This window comes from Solanum verrucosum, unplaced genomic scaffold (genome assembly GCF_900185275.1).
Source record: "Solanum verrucosum unplaced genomic scaffold, falcon-dt-bn FXZP01000009.1, whole genome shotgun sequence".
NCBI classification, from domain to species: domain Eukaryota; kingdom Viridiplantae; phylum Streptophyta; class Magnoliopsida; order Solanales; family Solanaceae; genus Solanum; species Solanum verrucosum.
The window spans coordinates 3,576,314-3,588,166 of NW_026020231.1; positions in this window are offsets into that span (position 1 = coordinate 3,576,314).

Here is an 11,853-nt window from a genome sequence, read left to right on the forward strand (position 1 = left end):
ATTTAATTAATGGTCTTATGTAGAAAATAACATGTTAACTACAAAACAATAGAAATAAAAATAATCAAATAATGAAAAAAGTGAAATAGAGAGGTGGTTCTCCAGAACTACTATTCACCTCTCTATAAATGGAGAATAGAGAGTTATTTAGAGGATGGTTGGAGAGCTCATTCTCTATTTTACTCTCCAAATATAGAGAATGGAGAGTAAAATAGAGTGGGGTTGGAGTCTTGGAGATGGCCTTATGATTTGTAAATATGCTGAATTTAATACATTTTCTCTGGGTTTCTTGCATGGACGAAGAGAAAAATAGAGTCCATGGCGTTTTTTATTTGTATGGTGACTACAATCTGAATACAATTTCATGAATGAAGTAGAGAAGATAATAATCATCAATTGTATGAAAAAACATGGATGGTGAAGATAAAGAATTACAATATGAAGAATCTATCTATATATAAAAGGAGAAGAAAAAATGTCACGTGTCAGCACCACAAAAAAAGAATTTATTAATTATTAAAACTAATTTAAAATATAAAAATCTAAAAATAAAAATTTCAATCACTAAAAAAAAAAACTGTCTTTTAACGTTTAGAACTTTTCTTCTTCTTCCTCTTTTTTTGGAAGTTTTCAAATTTAATATTAATTATTTATTTAAAAATAAATTTTAATTATTTGAAAGAACTACCCACGTTCTTTGGAAAAAACATATATTCATAATAATTTATATATATATATATATATATATATATATAATTAAATAACAAATTACTATTTTATTTTACAACTAAAGTTTTTTTTCTTAATTTAAAACAGTTCTAAAAAATAGGATGCGTGATTCCCTTTTTAGTGGAAAGTTATCATATTTTTATTATTATTATTATTAATAATAATAATAATCTTTTATATCTATCTATATGTATCTATCTATATATCTATATCTATATATCTAAAAAACAGATATTTTTAATAATTAATATATATGTAATATAATCAAATAATAAAATATTTTATTTTATAACTAAACTTTTCTTTAAAATTTAAAACAATTTTAAAAATATATAGAGTTTTTACCATAAATAAATAAATATATAGATTGTCTTATTCCTTTTTTTTTTGGGGGGGGGGGAGTGGAGTTTTCATTTTTTATTAATAAATAATAATAAAAATATAATAATAATAATATTAATAATAATTTATTTAATATTTGCAGTAAAAAAATTACTATTTATATTATTAATAAAAATATGAAAACTTTCCCCAAAAAAAGAATATGTTAAATTCGAAATTAAAAATAAAAATTATATACAATTTTTTTATATATATTTTTAATTCTTAAAGTTTTAATTCAAATTGATTTGAATTCTTATCTGATTGATGTTTTTTGATTTTCAAATTGATGACAACTTCTCATAAACGGTTTATTAACTTCTCTGAATGTCTTTTTACTGCATTACAATTATCCTATAAATAAACTACCCATTAAGTCTTCTAAACCAACCCCACTCACTTCTTCTAAAAAAAAAATACTGCAAATTCGGAATTACTATACATTGTTGTAACTGTTCAAAATTTTATTATAATTTGAATATTTAATAATTAATTATTTCAGAAGGGTAATAGTCTTCTCATGCGTGATGATGGAAACAATTCATCAAGGAAAAATATGAATATGAGTAGGAGGTGCTAGACAGATATGTATTTAATCACTCAAATTATGAATTTAAATGCTTTTCATGATTTTCTTAGTGCCAAGATATTAAAATGTCACTGAGTCTTTTTGGTATGTATATCAGTTACTCCCTTTAGTTCTGCATACTTCTTTTTTGTGTTTTCTATGAATTGTAGTTTTTGATATATAGTTCGGTTTGTATATTTTGTTATTCATTTTTTAGATTTGCAACCGTATTCAAGATTTTGCAAGTTATATGGGATTAAGTTTTACATGTGTTACTAACTTTATTAACTATGGAAAGAAGCATCATGTAAGTGTTTCTTAATAGTTTCACATTATCAAAAACTTATTAAAGTTATTAATAATTAAGGAGTTGATTGTTAATGTTGATGAACCCATTGTTCGTAAAATAACTTTATCATTTTAACTACAACAAGGACACACGTTTAGATGTGGAAGAGAGCATAGGCAAGACGAAGCATAAGAGGAGCACAATTCTTTGTAAGTGTCTTGCTTCTTATTACAAAATTTTAGAGTTATTGAATTCAAATTAAAGACAATATTTAAAGTTCATATATTATTATTATCAAAAATAATCTTTAAAGGATACTAATACGTCATAATCTTTAACAAAAAAAAAAGAATAAAAAGATAAATTCATAGAAGGAACAAAAAAATATTAACTACTAACAAATATGTGACTGAAATAATGCTACATGCACAATGAATATAGATTTGTTCAAAAGATAAGGATACTTTTCAATCTGAAATAAAAAATTTAAAAAATCAAGAAAAGGATTAAAAATAATTAAATTTGATTATATATATGTTGTAATAATAATGCTGATAATTATCAATACAAAAAAAAGATCACTATATTAACAAAAAAAAATACAAAATATTACGCTTATAAAGTTATAATTTTAAAAATGAATTAATCTTTATTTTAGAAAAAAACATCTATCCAACTAAATAAAGAGGTTTTAAAACTTCTTTGCCAAGTAGCTAAAAATTAGGATTAGATAACTACTAATTAATTCATATTGAATTTTGAATTTTAAGTTTTAAACAACCCAATTAAATATTAAATAAATAAGTTATGGATATATTAATTATTTAAATATTATATAAAGTCATATATTAAATATAACTAATCACTTTTAAATTTCATCAATCTTTAAGCAATTGGTGAAAAGGATTTACTCTCCATTATGCAAAGAAATCCTAAATTTCATTTTGTCAAGGTAATCATCAATTTTTATCACTTCTTTTCATATTTTGGTATTGAAAATCTCATGAATCAATCTTCATCACTTCTTTTTATAGTTTGGCATGTATAGGATTGTTTACCCAAAAAAACAAGCATACGACTCCTATAATTTTTTAACGCAACAAAGAAATAGTAGAAAGATTTATAAGTATGAATTTATCATAGGCCAAATCATAGATCTATTTGATATATGCTAGAGAAAGAGATTTTGTGCTTGAAGTGTATCCACAAATATTAGATATGTATTGAAATTTTCTTAATTTTCAGTTTTCTATTAAAAAAATCAACAGAACAAATGATTTTTACCTATAAATTTTGTTTTGACTTTTTATTAATGCTTATATCTTTTATTTTATTTTTGGATTAATTTTCAGGTTTTGCTTTCGTTTATATGAATGATGAAAGAGATGCAACGGTTGATATTGCTTGCTTTTTTTTTTTCTTTTTTGAGACTAAAGAAGGTAAAATAGATGGCAGAAACTACAAAGTTTGATTGCAGTTTACATAATCATGGTTACTTTTTTTAATCATAATAATAAAAATAATAAATAAGTATACAAAGATTTTACTTGAAGAGAATGTAATAAGTAAAATTATCATTATCATTATCACAATAATAATAAAGAATTATCTTCTTTTTAAAGTCTTTTATAAAACTATTTAAATTTAAAATTGAGAAGTTAATTAGTTTTAAATGATAGATCTAAGGGTGTGTGGTTCCCTTTTTTGTGGGAACTTATCACATATTTAATTTGAATAATAATATTAATAAAAATGTCTTTCTATACGGTTTTTTTTTTAAAATAATATATTTTTTAAAAAAGTAAATTTGTTTGGTGGCGGAATTGTAAACAGAAAAAATTGAAACTCGAAATTAAAATTTTAAAAATGTAAAATACAGAATTCAAATTTCCACATAAAAAAATAAAAATGAAACATGTCAAGTTGGTTTTTTTTAATGAAACGTAATCTATCTATATAAATAACATATTAAATTTATTTATTAAAAGATTACTTAAAATTAACGGGGATAAGGGCCTGAAAAATACCCCAACTTTGGTCGGATTTGCTGTTGCGGTACTAAACTTTCATAAGGACCTATTACCTCCCTAGACTATTTAATACCGTATTTTTTACCCCATGAACTATTAAATAGTGTATTTTAAAGGTATATATGTGCCCACGTGGACACATTACTATTTATAATTTTGCATTATTTTTTATGTCCACGTGGGCAAATATATTTATTTAAAATACGGTATTAAATAGTCTAGGGAGGTAATAGGTCCTCATGAAAGTTTAGTATCGCAACAACAAATCCGACCAAAGTTAAGGTATTTTTCAGACCCTTATCCCAAATTAATGTGATATAATCATTTTATAATTTTCAAAATTTATATAAGATAATAACTAAAAATTTAACTATCTAAATCTGAAAAACAAAAAATAAACATTGCAGAACATGAGTGTGATTATTAATTTAAAATTTAAAAAATAAAATAAAAAATTGCTCCAGTTAGTCAGTGGATAATTTTAAGGAACAATTCAATTAGTGGATAATTTTAAGAAATAATTTCAAATTTTAAATTATTATAAAATAAAAATTACAAACTTAACTAATAATAATAATAATAATATTAATATTAATATTTTTTTTCAGAAATGTTCCAAATGACAGTCACACATAAAATTCTTTTCCCGGTATCAATTTTCAAAATAAAATTCCCCCAGAAAAATTCAAAAATATTAAAAATATTAAAAATCTATATTTTTTTATTTTTTATTTTTTAATTTGAATTGATCCTAATCCTTATTTGATTGATGATTTTTGAATTTCATATTGATGACAACTTCTTATCAACGATTTATTAACTTTTCATAATGAATGACTTCTTACTGCATTACAATTATCTTATAAATAAACTACCCCACTTCTTCTAAACCAACCCCACCCACTTCTTCTCCTTTTGTTCTTTTTTTTCCCCCCATTAATCAACGGGGAAAGAAATACTTTGGGATGCATACACGTACTTTGTTTTCGTTGTCTTCTTGAATTTATTTTTCATATTGAAAAAATCTATGATAATTCAAATTATGAGTTTTTTGATATAATATATTATCATGATTATCTATATATGATTAGTTTTCTCTTATATATATATCAAAGTAAGACACATCCAAGGAGGGATCAATCCTCCATTAGTGAAGGAGATTTTCTATATGTCAATATCCAATCAAAGAGTACAATTCTATATATGTCAATATCCAATCCAAGAATACAACAGTGGTACAATTATTGGTCTGATGAAACTAACTGTAATTTATGCTTCTTTGAAAGAATTCTTTTCACGAAAAACTTACTTTTTATATTACAAATATTTTGAAATTCTAAAGTGTTATGTTTCAGATGGGGTGTTATTAACAATGAAGAAGATAAAACAAGGATGTTGATGTCGGGGCCATAAATTCTATGTCAGGAAAGGAAAAAATTAAATATATACTAGGAGGAATATTTATATAAAATAATTTAGTAAGGAAATACTTAAATTAAAATCAGAAAAGGAACAAAAAAAATATTATTAACTAAGTAATAAACAAAATTAATTTAAAATCTGGAATTAAAAATTTAAAACAATTTAAATCTTAAAATCTGTTTAAAGGAGAAGAATACTTATGCACGATGGAGTTTTTAAAACATAATTCATATTCAATTAACAAAGTTAATTTATAATCTGTAATTTAAAATATTTTAAATCTGAAAATCTTTTTAAATCTGAAAATATTTTCATTTTAAATAACATAAAAAGAAGAAGATAACTTTACCCTTTTTAAAAAAAAATAGAAAATCTTCGCACGTTTTTAAAAATAAGACGAATCTCTTCTTCTTATCCTCTTATATATTTTTGTATCTATTGTTTTTAATTTTTATCGACTTTTAATAATTATATTATACCATCAGATTTTTGCTCGATGTTGAGATAAAGAAAAAATAGGAGTAAGTGGCACGTGAAAGTGAAAAACATCCTTTAAGTTTATGTATCATGGTGAAAAATTTAGAGAATTAGAAAAATAAATGTAAATTTTGATTCATTTGATATTTGGTATATTAGAAAGATAAAGTATAATGAATATTTTATTTAAGTTGAATATCTGAATAAAATAAGTATAAAGCCTTTGATTATGATCCGTTAGCATCTCTGAAATAGTTGAAGTTGTGACAAAAAATAATAGTATTGCATCGATTTGGCCAAGAATGACGTTCATATTATTATTATTATTTTTAGTTTTCTGAGTGAAAGTTGGGAGGTTTAAATAAAAATATTTTTCAATTAAATTTGTGATTTTTTAAGAGTATTATACTAATTATCATTAAAATATAAAAATAAATAATAAATATTAATTAAAAATCTACATGCATATTCATCACAAAAACCACGTGTCATTTTTAGGATAAAATTATTTGTCATTGTAATTTTAAGTTATTGGTATTATTAAGTGCATAATACGTTTTATTAGTTATTTTTAAGTATAAAATTATCATATTTTAAATTATCCGCGCAGCGCGCGGGCACGTATACTAGTTGTTAAAAAAATCAGAAGAAAAGAATAGTGAAACCTGAAGAGTATACTAAATGAAAACTTCCCTCCAATTTGATTTTACAGAGAGATATTGGGCCTTTCTCAAATTACTGGGCCTTCAACTGCATCCTAATTGGGCCTTCGAACGCTCATACCGGGTCGTTTGCACTTTCATCCCTATTTTGTGTTGGTTTTAAACATTTTCCCCTCAAGACAAATAATTTATTTCGATTTCACATCGTAATTTACCACAAGTTAATAAGTTATACCTGCGCCCTGAAAGAACTTGTGCCTGGTAAGGCGCAGGTTTGATTTCTCAAAGGGAAATATTAAAAATCAACTCATTTGAACGGCAAATTGTGCAACAAAATGTTGATAACTGAAGATTTGTCGAAAATTAAGACAATATTGTGGTTTCAATTTCTATATGATTGCCTACCAAAGTTCAAATAAGTCTTGCTATAAAACTTACAAACGAAATTTTTGCTTAAAAAATTGTCTTGGAACTTTAGCATAATATATTGGAGTATCACCTTTAAAAAAATTTAATTTTACTAAACTATCTTGAGTTTACTTATAGGACAATTTCAAACTCCAACAGCAGTGTGATGGATTTTCACAACTCCATCATATTTTTGTCCCAATATACTTTTCTTTTTCGTGTTAAAAAGTTGCTAGACTATGAATAGTTTTGATGTGATGACTAAAACTTAATTAACGGTCCAAAAAGTGGCTATTCGCCAAATTCTTCCCAAAATTCCTACAAAATGAAAAAGTCCGAATCTCTTGGGTTTACATGCTATTGGGCTTATTTGTGGGCTTACATATATTGGGCCTATTAGATGATCCTTCACCAGATGCTTGTTTGGTATCGTCATTGTCATTCTATAGTGTATATTCTGAAGATATTTTTTCTATACCAACAACAACATATGCAGTATAATTCCACAAGGTAGGATGTACACAAACCTTATTCGTGTTATTACGGGGTAGGGATGTTGTTTTTTATAGACTCTTGACTCAGATGCTATACCATATGTATAAATATTTTTGTATTCTATATGTTTTAGAGTGCATAATCAGAATATATATTTTAAAATATTGTTTTGTAGTATATCATATGTGTAAATGATGTGTAATATTTATACCACACACATACCTTACATTTATCCATGAAATATGTGTAATTTTTAAATATTTTTATACATACCTTACATCATTGCCATTAGATGTATGTATTTTTATATTTTTATTATTAAGTAAAAGAAAATTATTTAACGAGAAAATATCAATGGATTTGCATTGGGTTTGTAGGAATATAATTTAGTTTTGTTCCTATGAAATGTAGCAGAAATTACCAAAAAATGTCTATACCGTTCATTGTAATTTTTTTGTAAAAAATCTGAACAATCACACATTTAATCACTTAAACAAAAAAACAACCTATATATATAAACAATTTTTATAAATAATATTTTCAAATGTAGTCCAAATTGATCCACTAGAAATCTTATCAGAAGGTCAATTTTTTAATTTGATATATTATATATAGCCATGATAAAAAAAATATTAGGTACTAATTTTTTTTTATAGAAGAACATATAAATCAATTAAACTTGGTAAAAGTTGAGCGGATTGGGCTGTAACCTATCTATATTTTAATTTTTTAACTCATTTCAACCCAAATAATTTTTGGACAGTTTGTAAAGAGCTAGTAGTGTAAATTAAAGAGCAAAAGACTTTTTTTTTTCTCGCTGGGTCCGGTACCCACATTGAGTTTCACCAAATTCGAATTGCGTCAGAAAGTCTGGATAAAGCACTCCTAAACAAATGCAACTCTGTAAACCTCTGGTTAAGAACGAAACAATACTTATTACTCCATCATGAGTTTGTTGACGCGGTCGCGTCAATGTTATGCAATGAGCATGAATGGCGGGAGTGAAATCCTTAGTAAGTTTGAAAGCAAATGGACCATAGATATATCGAGAGAGAGAGAGCATTAATTGCTCTTGCATAATTTAGTTTGTAGTCTAGCTAGTGGAGCAAATTTGGCCCCAAAATAAAATATTCAAATAAATCTACTCGCACAAATTTCATTGATTATGTACGTAATAACTAATACCTACTATTCTTTGTGATATGAGTAACAAATTTATGGTGTATATGTAAAGGTCAAGCCAAAAGCTCTTGTCAATGCTTGTAACAGGTTAATTCACATATGATTCCTATTTTATTTACAAAATTATTTTTATGAAAAAAGAATCACTCAACATTACCAAAATATCCCGAAAGTCACCAAACCATAGGCAATATTAGGCATTGGATTCTCAATTTGCGTAATTTTAGTTATAAGTTCAAACTATAACATTTGCCATATTGGAATAAATACTTTTCTAATACAAGCCGTGTTTAAGTATTTTTGGCTTTACGGTAATGTATGTATAGAGTAGCCACCAAAAATCAATTTATGTCCGTTGACCGGTCTATATTTTCATACTAATTTGGTCAACCTTATGACCCAATAAAGAAAAGTAGAGAAGAAATAGGAAGGCCCATCCCTTTTAGATCCAGCAACTTCCTTTTTGTTCTTTTGTACACGAGTAATTTATAGTATCATAAATCATGGGTTGTTTTGAAATAAAATTATGTACTTATTAAAATTTGATCAAGCGTGATTTTGTTTGGGACTAAGGGTTGTTAGTATTAAAATTTGATGGAAACGTTTCTCTTTGTGTAATCTAAATAAGGGAAATTAGAAGAAAGGATTCCAGTGAGAGTAGAAGTCTGATTAGGATATAGAAAGTATTTCCCACAATCAATAGATTATGGTTCTCGTGAGATTATCCGAAATGAATTTCCATGTTAAATATATAATGTAATGATTTCCCCCTAATTAGAGTGATAAGGAAGTGAACCAGACAATGTAATTCAAACTCAAAAGCTAGTTTAAAAAGTGACGATTGTTCAAGACTATATGTTTAGCAAGAACCCATTGATGTGGGACCACTAACACGGTACCCCTGCACGCCTAGGCCAACAAGTATTGGGTGAACCTATCTCTTATACTATGATATTAAAAAAATGAACTTTAGACCTAACTCTACAAAAGTCTATCAAAATCATATAAGAAGATAAATTTCCATCCACACTCACTACTACTAAAATTGAGATACACCAGTAATTATCATTTCGGTGATTTAATTATGTAAATATATTTTATATTATCAGGGCATAAAAAAATCTTTGCGACATGTGACAAAATCCACAAAATTACGATTTGCATGCGTCAATCTTGAGGTTGGTTTGATTTTGTTGCGTGCATGAAAACGTAATATCTTATATTTGCATATCGTATCATGCCAAAAAGGATTATACACCACTGGTTGACACTGCAGGCTACCTCCCGCGGCTTCTTCGAAAGAGCACCAAAAAGCTTCTAATTAATTCTAAGGACAACAACTTTTTTTGGTCAATTCAAAAAAGTTGTATATATATACGTGATCAGGTCAACTTATTGGGTCAGTTGAAAAAATAATGTAGGATCGATACACAAAAGTCAATTGCAGTTAATATAATTAGGTGTGTTTGCAATAAGAAGAGAAATCAAAGTAAATTAGAACTTCTTTCTTTACTTCTTCTACGTATAAAATAGGAATACATATATACAAGATTATATATAATCAGGGAGGATCTGTAGTAAGTAGAATAAAATTTCATAATCTTTAATTATAAGTTTTGAATTTGAGTCTTATAAATAGAAAATTCTAGCAGAGATCTTTCTAATTGGCCTTAACTGTCGTCAGTCTTATGCAATGTAAATCTGAATTATCGGGATCCAAAAACAAGTACAGGACATCTCATATATGAAAAAAAAAAAGAACCGGAGATTTCCTTGAAATTCACCTACCAGCACTTTTGACTATTGTATCCAACTTTTTTCAAAAATAGACCTGAGTCTATCGTAGAACTTTTGAAAGTTTTTTTCTAGTTTATAGTTAATAATTTAACTAATTAAGGCGGTATACAAGTTGTACAACTAGTCTAAGATAAAATTCTTATTGATTTACACATCTGAAAAATGATTAACTACAGCTAGCTAGTATAATTATATAAAGTACTTTATGATATGAAAATGCTCTTAATAGTTACCGCACTAGCTATAACGTGTTAATAATAAATGCATGATGTAACTTGTGGTCTTTTTTTAAAAGATTCAGTATTTAAAATAAACAAATAAGTAAATAAAATAAGTAAAATAACTGGATTAGTCATATGATATCGTGGAAGAACTTTTTTATTTTTATTTTTTTAAAAGATACATCTTGATATCGTGGAACAAAAGTTAAAGAGTACTGTTTCTTATAATTTTACACTCTTGACCAGAACAGATACTGAATTGTTTAGGATTTTTTAATTATATATACTAAAAGGGTATAATGAATTAATTGAATATTTTAACATGACATAACTGTTACTTATTTTAACCCTAATTAGTGCTACCTAGCTAGTACCTATAATGTTTACTTGTAATTATTATATTAATGGCCTCGTTATTTAAATATTTTTTACTTATTAACACATAGTATTAAAATACATGCCGAAGTTGAGAAGGCTGGATAGACGATATACAATCTTGCAATCTAATCAACATCATTACTAGTAATTAAACAATTATTGTGATTCAGTTATAATTAAGTATGAATTCAACCAAATGCAATAATTTAGACTTAAGACTCTACATTAGTGTTAAGAAATCTACTAAGAACAATGTATATATAAAAATTAACTTTTGAATTTAGTATCTCAAATTCAAATTTTAAATTTGTCATTAGAAATAGATAAAAAAAAAATTATATAGAATATGTCAATCAAGCTAGGACTTTTCGAATAGCTTGAGAGTTGAGACTTGAACTCCAAAATAAAAGATGGGCAATCTTATTTCCAAAATAAGGGAAGTTGTTGTTCATATCATAGTACTTCCAATCTAATAATTGTAAATTAAGTTGTAACCTCTGAATGAAATCAATGAAATTTTAAAAACAAGATAATGTATTGAATAAAAATAAAATACCTGTTAGTAAAAAGAAAAGATAAGAGTATTACCTAACTGACCCTTTCTTCAGGATTTCAATTTAAGACGCGGTTAAAAAATTTATTATTGTTTCATTGAAAAATATTCAGTGGTTATTTTTATAAATATTTTGATTGAATCAGATAAAGAAGAAAAAAATAGTACTCCTAATATTTTCAGATAAAAAATTAAGAAGCTTTCCAGTATATTAGCATAGATTTTCCTATTGAGTTGGTTCGATGAAAAATGAATAAAAAT